Source organism: Canis lupus, chromosome 8 (assembly GCF_003254725.2).
Source record: "Canis lupus dingo isolate Sandy chromosome 8, ASM325472v2, whole genome shotgun sequence".
Classification (NCBI taxonomy): Eukaryota; Metazoa; Chordata; class Mammalia; order Carnivora; family Canidae; genus Canis; species Canis lupus.
The window spans coordinates 42,734,721-42,747,845 of NC_064250.1; the positions used below are offsets into that span (position 1 = coordinate 42,734,721).

General features: G+C 51.4%; 1 long non-coding RNA gene across 2 annotated transcripts; it reads right to left on the bottom strand.

Annotated features, from left to right (window-relative positions):
• Positions 1 to 325: 325 nt before the first annotated feature.
• Positions 326 to 4,346, bottom strand: LOC112657578 (uncharacterized). 2 transcript variants are annotated; one of them, XR_004818354.2, is made up of 4 exons: positions 2,993 to 4,346; positions 1,977 to 2,162; positions 1,698 to 1,842; positions 326 to 618 (listed from the first exon to the last, which is right to left on the bottom strand). It is a non-coding gene; the product is annotated as an uncharacterized LOC112657578 (long non-coding RNA). The 2 variants fall into 2 exon arrangements; XR_007412389.1 differs by lacking the exon at positions 1,977 to 2,162 and having other exon boundaries at positions 334 to 618; positions 2,993 to 4,339.
• Positions 4,347 to 13,125: the final 8,779 nt, after the last annotated feature.

The following is a 13,125-nucleotide window of genomic DNA, read 5'->3' on the forward strand; positions in this document are numbered from 1 at the left end:
GATGAAGTCCTGACTCACCTGGTTCTCTGACCATGTCCATCTCTATACCCAAAGATATCACAACATGGGACACAGATACTCCTTGGCTGAGGCAGGAAGGATCTTATTGCTTCTTGAACTCATTTATAATTCATGCGGCAATAAAGATATGATGAGGGACCTGCTCGTAGCCTTTGGGATATACCAGTGAATGAAATACACTTGTCCCTCCGGGAGCTTATACTCCTGCGACTGGTCTATAACTCCAACTTAAGACAATTGTTCACAACTGGATTCTTAAGTCTCTATATCTCATAAGAATTAGTGAGGCCGGACCCCAATATAGCCTATAGCAGAAACTGACTTTTAGGGCCTTTTTTTACGGTAGACTTTATTACTGTTCATTAGAGGAGAATTATCCTTTACTCTCCCAGGGGGAGTTTAGGCTCAGCCATATGACTTGCATCAGCCAATGAAACATGAGCAGAAATGACAGGTGTCACTTCCAGACAGAAGTTTTAAGGATCAGTGAGTGATTCATCGTGTCTCTCTTCCCTCTGCTATGAAACCATCAGAGTCCCAGATCGAAAAGTCCCAACATTTGTCCATCAGTTGAGGGGTGAAAACCGCTGAGCAGACCTACAGCCAACACACAAAAGACACGTGGTACAAGTGAAAAATAACCTTTGTTATCATGAGCCACCAAGATTTTGTGGTTATTACCACAGCATAACCGCACATACCCTGACTTTGTTTTTGCACACTAGATGTGTCCCAGCCAAGCTGACTATATGTTTTTCTTCTAGTTCCCCACTGACTCTCATTGGGGAAGTGATCACCTGATTCCAGTGGATGACATCAAATTCTTCAGACTGCAGTACCTTCCACCACTCTGCCCATGCAGCGCGGCTCTCCCCATAAGGCTTCTCATTGTGCTTGGGGCGCCTGGGGGGCTCAGCCGGCTAAGCATCTGACTCCTGATTTCCGCTCAGGTCATGATCTCAGCGTTGTGAGATCGAGTCCCCACCCCCACCCCTGCCCCTGTGGAGCCCCGCATTGGGCTCTGAGTCAGGCTCTGGGCTGAGCATGGAGGCTGCTTAAGATTCTCCATCTCCCTCCCCTCTGACCCTTCTCCCCACTTCTCATTATGCTTGACTGTTACACTCATGATACCCCATACTTCTGTTTGTGACTCCTAAGGGACAATGTCTTGTGGATCTGGGTTGCAACAGGACATTTTTTTAAATAGGTGGGACCATCCAATGCACTTTTATGTCCTAGCCTGAAAATTCTAGGTGAGTCCACTGGATGTGCAAAGAACACATCCATGTCCTGATCTGCCAGTCTTGATAGTTCAGGATCATAGACATCAAATTTATTTGTGCTTTCTATGTAGCCAGACCAGATCTGCACATCTGGGCTCAGCCGACTTTCCTCTTCCTCACACGACACTCTAAGCTCACAGTGTTTCATGTTGGCTTCTTTGCCCCATCAGGAGGCAATTCTCCCCTGTGGTCAACCATTCTTGTTCTTTGATACATGCGCCTGTTTTCTTGTCAAAAACATTTGTCTTCTGGGCTTCTGCAAACCTTTCCTCTGCCTCTGTTACAGCCCTGGCCAGATCAGGGCAGACCACAGGTGCTGGTTGAAGTTTCTGAAGCTAGAATCCCCAAGTTGGAAAGATCAGTATGCTTGTGGAGGAGTATCGGAGCACTTACCAAGCCCAGGATTGGGGCTGCCACGTGTGCTATTTGTCAGGAAGGAAGCTGAGATCTGAGTCAGTGTGGGAAACAGGTGCTGACCTGTGGGGCTGACAGAGCCACAGAGCCACTGGCAGAGCAAGATGGAAAGCCATGGGTGTACCTAGAAGTTAGAACAGGTGAGGAAAGAAGGAAAGAAACAGATTATCGTGATGCCAATAAGGTGCCAGAAGCTCCGGTCTCCTCCTAGCCCCATCTCTTCCCTTCTGGGAGTCACAGAAAGAGGAACCAACCTACCTTTCCTTCCTGGGAACCCAGGAAAGCCAGGTGTGGGAGCACCTGCCTCTGGGAAGGGGCAGGGGCAGGATTAAAGAAGAGGAGGTGGGGCTGCTCTAAGGAGCACCCCTGCAGAGCCTTGTCCCCGCTGCTCTCACCTTGCTCGAAATCTACTAGAGACAGTACATCCAGGACTAGTGCTCAGTCCTGGAAAGAGGCAGGAGAAATGAGAGGATCAGGGTTAAGGGCCTCCGGGAAGTGGATGGGGTAGAGGAAACTGAAACTCTCCACCCTCTCCCTGTTCCTGAGCTAGTAGGTGTGAAAGCTCTCTGTAAACTGGGAAACACCACTCACGTTGAAGCACTGCCATGGCCAGTATTATTCATTCTCCCTTTTTACCCCAGGGACCAGCTCAGGTCTGCCAACCCGGGGACACAGGGTGTGGCCGCATCCCCAGGCTTGTAGGAAGCCCTGTGGCCTGTGGCATTCTGAGTTCTTGCCTCCCCGCATCACTCCTGGCTTGGAGGCTCATCCTTTGGTTGTGCACACTCAAGCCCCCATTTGTCCTGAAACCACATCTCCTTCACACTTCTCCTGGACCCTCTCCCATCCAGCTGGAGGTCAGCAGAGGCGCACTAGGTCTGACACAAAGAGAGGGGCCACATGGGGGATTCCGGGGATGGTTGTCAACCAAGCTCTGACGTCAGCCAATTGTCTTCCTTGTTTCCAGGGCTTTCTTCCCGGGCTACTACCTCCTCTGGTTGTCCCCAGCACTGAGTTCCACTGCCTCGCCCCACTCTGGAGCCCACTTTCCTTAGGCAACACCCCAATCGCCAGCCCTTTATCAGCTTCCTCAAAACCTACCAACCCTGTGCCCCATCCTCTCGAGCTCTGCTCCCCCCTTAGAGGCTGCCACCCGACTACTACAGGGCCTCAGAGGATGCTTAAGAAGTATCCAGCACCGTGCTAAGTGATGCGTGGCTACCACGTGGGACATAATCCTCCCCGTCCAGGGAGTTCAAGAAATAAGCACGTACCTGGGAAAGATAGTCATTCATGGTCTCCGCGGCCAGGAGTGGAGCTCTATGGTCTATTCGTGGAGGTCTATGCAGTCTGTGGAGCTCAGACGTGGGGCCCAGTCCTTCATGGAAGATGAATTTCATCTGGACAGAGAGGACGGTAGGCCTCGCAGCCCTAACACATTCCAGAGAGATGAAACCCTATCCTGTTTGGGAAAGACCTCCAGGGCTGAAGTTTTCACGGCAGCCCAATAATGAGCAGGCGGCTTGCCTCTGGCCTCCCCCAGATAGGGCCGCCTGCTGCAGCCTGGCTCCCCGCGTGGCTCCAGGAGAGGCCCGGCAGCTGCTCACAGCCCCAGGCCCATCGCCCTCGTGCCCGTGCCCGTGCCCGAGAGGACAGGCGGTGGAGGAGCTGCTGTGCTGAGCAGAGGAAACCAGCCTAGAAGGGCCTTTCGGGAAAACGCTGAGTGAACAGTCATCTGATATCTGCCTCTGGTTTCTGTGACTGACAGACACTTAATTAACCACTAGACCAACAAGAGGGTGGGAGGTGTTTGGGGTTCTGCTGGAGACAAGAGAATCCCAAGTGTTCTGGGTTAGTGAGGACGGTTAGGAATGAAAACATGGCCCGGTCGTGGGAGGAGGTGGCCCCACAATCCCGGAGCCGGTGAAGTTAAGCCTCCACACTGAGGAGCTGCAAAATGCGCTGTCGTGGTTCTGTCGTGGCCACGGGCACGGACCCAGCCAGTGCCACCGAAGGCCAGGCCCATTCAAGCGAAGGAGCAGGGAGGGTGCCCCTGGGGGGCTGCAGCTCCCCGCCCCAGGACCGGGCTTCCTAAGAAAAACACGGAAAGAACCAAGTGGGAAAGGATGTCATCTTCCTGTCTCCCCGCCCCCCCACAGGCTCATGCAAGCCTGTCACAGGCCAATGTTTACTGAGCACTTGCCGCGTGCTCCTCATCGTGCGGAGACCTCATCTGACCCTCCCCTAACTCATGGCAACTCTGCTAAATGGGTCAGACACATAACCCCCACTGCAGACGTGAGCAAAGCTCAGGAGTCTGGTGGTGCCTTCCTTGCCATCCCCCACATCAGGAGCACAGAAACAGCCTATTTCTCCCCAAAAAGGAGTCCCCCTTCTCTGAGGGTAAGGTGATCTGTAACGTGAAAATACACTCGGGGGAAACACAGCCCCGTATGCGCCACGCGACAGTGCTCCTGTAGACACAGGTGTAAGCCTGGCGAGCACAGAGAGGAGTAGCACCTCGCCCCACACGACTAAGTGGACTTGGCACTCCAGCCACTCTTCTAACTTCAAAACCGGATCCCTTTTTTTTTTTTAAGATTTTATTTATTTATTCATGAGAGACAGAGAGAGGCAGAGACACAGGCAGAGGGAGAAGCAGGCTCCATGCAGGGAGCCTGACGTGGGACTCGATCCCAGGTCTCCAGGATCACACCCCGGGCTGCAGGCAGCGCTAAACCGCTGCGCCACCGGGGCTGCCCAACGGATCCCTTTTTAATGTCATGTGGGCATGGAGGCATCGGTGAGTGGGATAGCACCACGTTGCCTTCTTTATGGCCTATTACGGGTTCATTGTTCCTGGGTGGGGAGAAAAGTGGTGCCTTGGTAAAGCAGAAGGTCACATATACCAAGAGGCTGTGTTCACAGACACCAACACACGGTCACACGACAGACAAGGTGCCGTAAGAGAGACACAGTTTATGCAAAGGGAGGCAGAGGAGCTGCAGGAATGTACCTGGACCTCTGAGGGAGCAAGGTGGCTAGTAGGGGCCCAGCCTGGGAAGTGTGGGGAGGGCCTCGTTTTCCAACTTGCCACCCTCACACTCCCTATACTCTTTCTGAAACAGTCTCTTCAACCCAGGGAGGTCCACCTGACTCAGCCATGAGACAGTGGCACAAGAGGAAGCCAAAGAGAGAGACAGATCTGTAACCAAGGGCCAGCTCCTCTCCAAATCCCCCCAGCCCACAAAGGGTGTAAGGACTGGCTCTGTTTCCCAAGCTCCTGCACGCCCTCTCCCTGCATGCCCCCAGTACTCCCGGGGGGTATGAGTGGGGGGACACGGGTCGGGGAGGGTCCCAGCATGGCTTTGAGGTCCAATAGAGACAGGTGCAGCGGAGGCAGAGAGGGGGCACCTGGGGAAGAACTGCTTGGGCAGAAAAAAGCAAACTGTGGCCAGGCCTGGCCTCTGTCCTGCACCTTGCTAAAACAAGGCGGAGAAGCACCCTGGGCTCCCCAGAAGCCCGTCACCTGCAGGACTCTACTGCGAGTCTGAACCAGTGTCCTCCCTTCGCCTGTCCCTCTCAGGAGGGTTAAAAGCCACATTTCTCCCTCTGTGATTTCTTATGCCTTAGTCTCTAAGGCTTTTCTTACTTATTTCATTATCCCAAGTAATCTCTATACCCAACGTGGGGCTCGAACTCAACTCTAAGATCAAAAGTCCACACTCCTCCAACTGAGCTAGCCCAGGTGCCCCAGTCTCTAAGGCTTTTATCCCTTGGACCGTCATTTGACTCTCTGTGCCTGTTTGTGTCTGAGAGGGAAGGGCTGGATTGTATTCATAGCTGCATCCCCCGTAACACCCACAGGCACATAGTAGGTCTCAGCAGTAACTCAGCGAGCTCCTGTACCGGCAAGTGAGGCCCCGTCCCGTGTTCCCTGCTCTCTCCCCACACCCCTACCACGGCACCACACCCACAGCATCTTATGTCTCGGTTCATTTCTTTGCCTCTGCAGAGTCCTCAACTCTTGTCCACCCCTGTTGGGACCTTCCTTGCCTAGCACAGTGCCTGTCACACAATGCTATGAGTGTTTATTCACTTACCATTTATTCCAATCCTTCCACCATTTATGTCTTATGTACTTTGTACACATTTCTTTGACTTTTTAAAAAGATTTTATTTATTTGAGAGAGAGAGAGAAAGAAAGCACAAGCAGGGGAAGGGGAAGAGGGAGAGGAAGAAGCAAGCTCCCTGCTGAGCAGGAAGCCCGATGCAGGGCTCCATCCCAGGACCCCAGAATCATGACCCAAGCCGAAGGCAATGCTTAACTGACTGCGCCACCCAGGTGCCCCCATTTCTTTGACTTTTAAGCCCCAAGTCTGTAAGACTCCATTAGTTGGGTATTCTCCCATTTTACAGATGGAAAAACTGAAATTCAGAGAAGTTAGTAGAGGACACCCAGCTTACAAGAGGCAGAGGTGAGATTCAAACCCAGGTCTGCCTGGTTAGCAAAGCCAAGCTCCCTTCCTTCCGGGCCCACTGCCTCCTCAGCCCCAGGGCAATAGCCTCTGTCCTCAGCCCCTTCAGGCCCTGTGGGCGACAGAGGCATGTCACCCCCCTCAGGGAGCCTATTTCTCCAGGGACCCAGGGAGAGGTCTCGGAGCTCAAGCCTGGAGCTTTCCACCGCTGGTGCTGGGAGTATGGGAAGCGGGTGTTTTTCTTCCTTGCGGGCCGGCGTGGCTGATTCCTACAATGTATCCGCCCTGGAGAATGACCGGAAGAAGTGGCATCCGGCTGGTGCAGGGAGGAGCCGGCCTCTTCCCGCCCCACAGAGGAGGGAGTTTTGCTCCAAAGCACCAGCTGCAGCTATCTCTCAGGTGCCCTCAGACAGGGAAGACAAGAGGGTTTGGGTGCAGGGGCTGGATTCTGACCCTTGCCTCCTCGGGGGCCCGGCCAGCTTTAGGATCCACCATCTGAAAAGTTGAAAGGCCTCTATGCCTTCTGACACTTGATCTAGAAGCTCCCAAGGAAAATGACACGGGACCCCAAGACACCTTCTAGGTGGGGGGCTGCAGGAGCTGGTCATTCATGATCACTAAGCATCTTCTAGGTACTAGCGATTTTCCAAGAGGGACCTCTGGCTTTGCCACATACCAGCTGTGTGACCTTGAGAAAGGTACTTCATTGTGCTGAGGCTATTTCCCCAACTGAAAACGGGAGAAAAACAATCCTTATCTCAGTGAGTTGCTGGAACACCACTAAGAAAATATAAGCAAGGGGCTAGAACAATGCTTGGCACATCATGAGTGCTCAGCAAACGTTCACAAGCTATGTGTTCAACAGCGTGTGACGGATACAGCGGACACTGCCACCAGTGGCAATATGCTCGTCTATGCATCGCTCCCAATGTGCAAATGAGAAAACAAACACAGATAGCTGGGGTGAAGCCAGGACTTGAATCCGGGGTTCTCTTCACCACCCTTCCATTCTCCAGAGGGCTCCTCACTCCTTAGCTCTCACGGAACAGCGAAGGCACACAGCTGCCAAGTGGCAGAGCCAGGATTCCCTCCCAATCGTGGGGGATCAGACCTAGAAAGGGTTGGCCTGGGGGTACTTACTACATTTGCTTCTGATATAATTTATTTAATTAATTATGGTTGTCTCATTGACTATTTAATGATGGCTGTTTAACAGCTGACTCACAGAATTCCCGGGAATTTAGCAATTGGCCAATACTCTTGAACCAATACTCTACGTGACCGGTCACGGCCTCAGGGCTGTAGGAAAAGTAAAGGAGATAAAGTGAGTGTCAGACAATAGTGTGCTGGAACCAGCTGTGGGATCCTGAGCAAGTTTCTTAACCATCGTGTGCTTTAGATTTTCCCTACCCGTAAAATGAGTCTGTTGTGACAAAATACATGAGAAAATGTCTTCAAAGAACCAGGCAGGGCTGGACCAACAAGAGACCAGGAACCTATGGTACAAAATTCAACAAGGCCCTCTCTCTCAGGGTCCTGCTAGGTATAAGGTTGTTACCGGGTACGCCCCTGAGTTTTCTATACTAGGTACCTTGGTGGCCTCAGCCTTGTCCCAGCCCTACTCCGGGCACATAGTAGGTACTTGCTGTTACTACTACAAAAGCTTCAAAGTGGGTGTAACCTAACAGGATAGACTAGAAGAGTTATCTAACAATGCATGAGAAACACAAGAACTCAGTACATTGTCCTGGGGCATCTGGTAGACACCTTACAAGCCTTTCAGATAATGAGGGTTGTATTTCTGCAAATAACCCCCACAGTCTGCCAAGGAGACTGGGCTGTCTTTAGAAGGTCCAGGGCTATCTCTGGATACAGTTGCTGCAAGCAAGAATTTCTTTGCATTAACTTGAGAGATAAAAAAACACTCGTCTTCAAAGTAGACTTTCTCCTGCTGAGGCGGATATATATTGTAGTAGTAGTCTCCCCTCCAAAACTTTTCCAGTGAAGTTGACATCAGTGGAAGATGGATTTGCTGACCTGTAGTATCCCACTCCCCATTGCGCACTCAGAGGTAATGATGGGGGGAGGGAAGGGTACTGAGACACCCGCCATACACATCAGCAGAAGGAAAGCCGGGGTGAGTGGGAGGCAATGAGAACAGTGTGTTTGCAGAGCATATGGGGAAGGGGAACTGAGGTTTGTATTAGGGTCTCCAGAGAAACAGAATCAATAGGATACATGGAGATATAGAGAAAGAGACTTATTACCAGGGATTGGCTCACAGGATTATGGGGGCTGAGAAGTCCCACCATCTGTCACCTGCAAGCAAAAGGCCAGGAAAACCAACAGTATAGTTCTAATCCAAACCCAAAGGCCTGAACCAGGGGAGCTGATGGTGTAAAGTTCTGGTCCTGGTCTGAGTCCAAAGGCCTGAGAACTGGGGAGCCAATGGTGTAAACCCCAGCCCTGGTCTGAAGGCCTGAGAGCAAAAGCATCAAAGTCTAAGGGCAGGAGACGATAGATGGTCCAACTCAAACAAAGAGCAGGGTTTTTTGTTTTATTCTGGCTCTCATTGAATATTATGATGGGCACCTGCATTGGTGAGGGCATTCTTCTTTCCTGGGACTACCAATTCAAAGGTTAATCCCTTCTAGAAACACCTTAACAGACACACCCAGAAATCATGTTCTATCAGCTATGTGAGCATCTCTTAGCCTAGTCAGGTTGACACATAAAATTAACCATCACTGAAGTGACATCACAAAAAGGTGACCGGAACATTCCTGATGTGTATAACATTTGGAAGGAAGACTACTAACAAATCTCTAAGTCACTTCTCTTCAATGCAGTATTTGAGCAAATTCGAGATTAAAACAGTGAGGTATTATGATAAGAACATTGGATTTGGAATTAAAAGACTTGATTTCCACTCCTTACCACCTCCGTAAACTTGGCCAAACCATTTGATCTCTAGAAGCCTCAGTTTCTGTAAAAAGTCCCTGTAAAACAGGGACTGAGATGAAGAGCAAGTGGAAGGAGAGCACTTCAAGGCAAAGAGTTTCTACATAAATGTTCACAAACCAGCCATGGGCGAGGGAATACAAGCCCATGGCTGGTTGACTGAGTATCCCCAGTCAGTGGCACCAAGGGCCAAAAAGAAGTTTCCTTTGGTTTCCAGGATGCACAGTGAGAACCGCAGGTGAGGGCCCCTCACACAGATTCATCTTCACCCATGAATATTGGAACTGCACATGCTCAGTTCGCACCCAGCTGGTCCCACGTGGAGATACTGCAAGAGCAGTCTGCCTCCTGGGGTGGAAGGAGGGGCTTCCATTACAACCACCGCAGATTTGATGTGTTAATATCAAAGTGTTCTGCACCCTTCAGCAAAACCCACACCACCAGTGAACGGGCATGGGCCAGAGCCTCTCAGTCTTTCTTCACACAGTAGTCTAGCTCTCCAGGCTGGATCACCTCCCTCTGGAGGCAAGTTGGCCTGGGGTGTCTCTCCCAGGACCCTGCCCCCTCTGTAGACCCAGCCCTTGGAACAACACCTGAATTTGCTCTCTTTGGAGACTGACGGTGCCACAGGAACACAATGGGGTTCTACACGGCAGCTCAGGTAACTCAGGAAGAGCAGTGCGGGGAAGGAGAAAAGGCCAGGGACCTGCGAGAGGCACTTTACCTGGGTGATGGTGGGGAGGTGAGTAACCCAAAAGTGAAGTTATGACCCCAGGCAGCCCAAGAAGCATTACTGATAGGCAGCTACCCTCCCTCACCCATGTCTTGACAAGAACTATCATTCCACCCAAGATAACCAGCAGGGCCATATTGTACATTGTTTGGATGTTCTCTGACTTGCCTTTTGTAAGTGTATTTCTTTTGCATTTTATGTAGGAAGGTGAATTAATAACCTCCTGGCGATGCCTACATTTGAAATAACTGCCCAATTTCTCTATGCTCAAACGTAAACTTTCTTTAAGGGTTGATAAACCAAGAGAAGCAGTAATATCCTATGTGATCCACTCAACCATGGTTTTTCTCTAAAAGTATCTTCTATTAAGGAAAAAAATTTTGCTTATTAGCTAAGCAGGTACCAGACCTTAAATAATACATGTTCTTTACTCAACTTTGCTGTTGTAACATGTCCCCGTCCAACTCTGGATGCTCTTCAGAGGAAAATAAATGAATTTCATACTCTGTCCTTTGACTCGGGGATCCTCAGCTATGCTTCACATCACCCCCTACAGCCACCTCTGGCCTTCCACCAAGTCTCAGACATTTATGTCTGGCTCCAGGGCTCCAAACAGGAAGCACACTATGTCTCATATCTGCCCCTCTCTCTCAGAGGGCTATCCCTCAGTTTTTCAACTGGCTTCTTAAAAGGGCACAACTTTTATCTTCTGAAAAAATTGTTTGAAACTAATAGAGTGTCACATGCTTTCAAAAACAGCCAGTTTTCTTTTTCAGTTCCCAATGGGGCCACATGGGGCAAATTAGTGACATAAGAACCAGTTTCTCCTGTTAACTTCCCCCACTCCCGCCCCCTCCACCCTGACCATATAAGTTAGAGTTTCTTATCTGCAAGCAACAGAAATAAGGTCTAGCCGATTCAAGCAAAATAGAAACTCACTAAACGGCTACTTCACACACTTTACATAATCTGTGGAAGAGCTAAGGAACCAAGTTTGAGACTCTGTAGCCAGAATCTATTCCCCTAAAACACACCGCAGAACTTGTGAGGACACCCCAGCCACAGGCACTGGGCACAGTGGCTTATGCCACCGGTATACTAGCCCTGGACACTGGACCCAGCTCCTAGGCCCAAGGACACACTACCCAGGAACTCAGACCGCCTCCAGAGAGTTTGCTGATCCCCACTTCTTCACATCCCTAGCTCCTCCTTCTGAGCACGAGGGCAAGTGTGTTTGAATGGCAGAGCCCAGGTCATAAGCCCGTGCCCTGGCTGCAAAGGGAGACCAGGCGAGGGAATACAAGGCCCTTTCATCTTCTGAAGTGGCGGGCTCTGCTGCCACCCAGTAGGACTAGGATGGTAGGCATTCCCTAAACATGGGGAGAGGTTCAGACAATGGCCCGAAGTAAAGCAAACATAGTTTATGTTCTCCACACCCACTCAGCTCATTGCTGCCTCTCCCACCCACATGGAACCACTGCTGCAGTACATAGACGCTTAATGTGCTATCCCTCAGAAATAATTGCTTTCCTAAAGATGACCGAAGAAAGGACAACGTTAAGCAGAAAGCAGAAGTGGAGGAGATATTACAGGACAGAGACTTTCCCACACTTGATCCAGACAGCTTCAGACTCCTACTATGTCTACAAGAGTAGAACAAACACTGGTTTTGATTGTCCACCAGACCACAAGATGCCTAAAGGCATGGGACATATGATAGATCATTTGTAAAAATGGCTACAAACGTTCCTATCCTCCTAAACGTGACTTTGCAGCTCCTCCCACGGAGAGGCAGAGTCTCTTTTCCCAGCCCCTTGAATCTGGACAAGCCCGATGACTTGCTTTGACCAACAGAAGGCGGTGGAAGTGATGCCGTGTCAGTTCCAAGCCTAGGCTTCCAGAGCCCTTGCCCGCCGACGCCCATTCCCTTGGAGCGCAGCCACGGCCGTGAGAGCGAGCCTCGGCTAGCCTGCCACGGACCAGAGACTGTCAGAGACCGGCCGGCCCCCAGCCCACCTTCCAGCTGGCCACAGACACACGAGCAAGCACAGCTGAGGCCAGAATGACCCAGCTAAGCCCAGCCCAACTTGCCACCCCACCGAATTGTGAGCTAAATAAACGATTGCTATTTTAAGCCACTAACTTTGGAGGAAGTCTGTTACGTAGCAAAAGCTGATGATACAGGACAGGTGTAGAACCTCTACAAAGCACCCCAAGCTCCAGCCATGATGCTCCACCTACATGGTCAGAAGGGGAGTGAGGGGGGATTGCTGCCCACCCACGTCCCCTCGCCCTCCCCACTTCCGCACACGCCTGTCCGACTGCCAATTGTAGCACCTGTATCTCCACCTGGGGACTCTCTCTGGCCACCGGAGCCCCCCTGCCCACTCCCACGCCAAGCGAGAAGGACCAAGTGACTCTCAACCCACAACTGAGGGATTGTTATGTGCGTACCCAGCTCCCTTGCCCCGTGCATGTGCTTCTCTGAGGCATGTGTCCTTTACTGGCTCCTAGATCATCCCGGCAAGATCAAGGTCCAGCCACCCCCAGTGATAACAAACTTGAAAACAAAACCTTTGTTGGCTGCCTTCCCTCCTCTGACTCATTTCCCCAAGCTCCTATTGGGGCTTCCTCGGATCACCTCTCAAGTTAACTACTAGCGCTCAAACCCTTATCTTGGGGTTTAGTTCTAAGCAAGGAAGACCAGTAGGCACTGAGCAGGGGCTTCCACACGGGACCACTGCTGCTGTCAGCCTCGTAGCTCTGCTTCCACGGCTTCCTCCACTCCCGTCAGGGAGCCAGCTGCATAGACACTGCCCTCTAACCCACACCCACGGCCCCTGTGCACACACACCCCAGGACAGCCCCTCACGGGGCCTCAGTGGCTTGGAGAACCATCTCCTTCACCATCTGGCTTTGTCAACAGTTGCTGCTTTGGCCTTCACTCTGCCAGCCACCAACTGTCTCATCTCGCGGTCTAGGGGGTGAAGGCAGGTGGAGGTGGAAAGACTTACAGAACAGGAGGAGCCAGTCTTGGAAAAGCAAGGTATGGAGCAGGTGGGGCTATCCTGCCTGTCTCTTTTACCCTGCCCATAGCTGGCAGGAGGCCCAACCTGAGCCCCCAGCAGGATGTGGTTCTCAGAGGAACAAGTTCAGCAAACAGCCCCAGCCCCCGGGGGCCTCAGGAACCACCTGCCCAGCGCACACATTCAGAGAGATTGACTGTGAGCTTCTT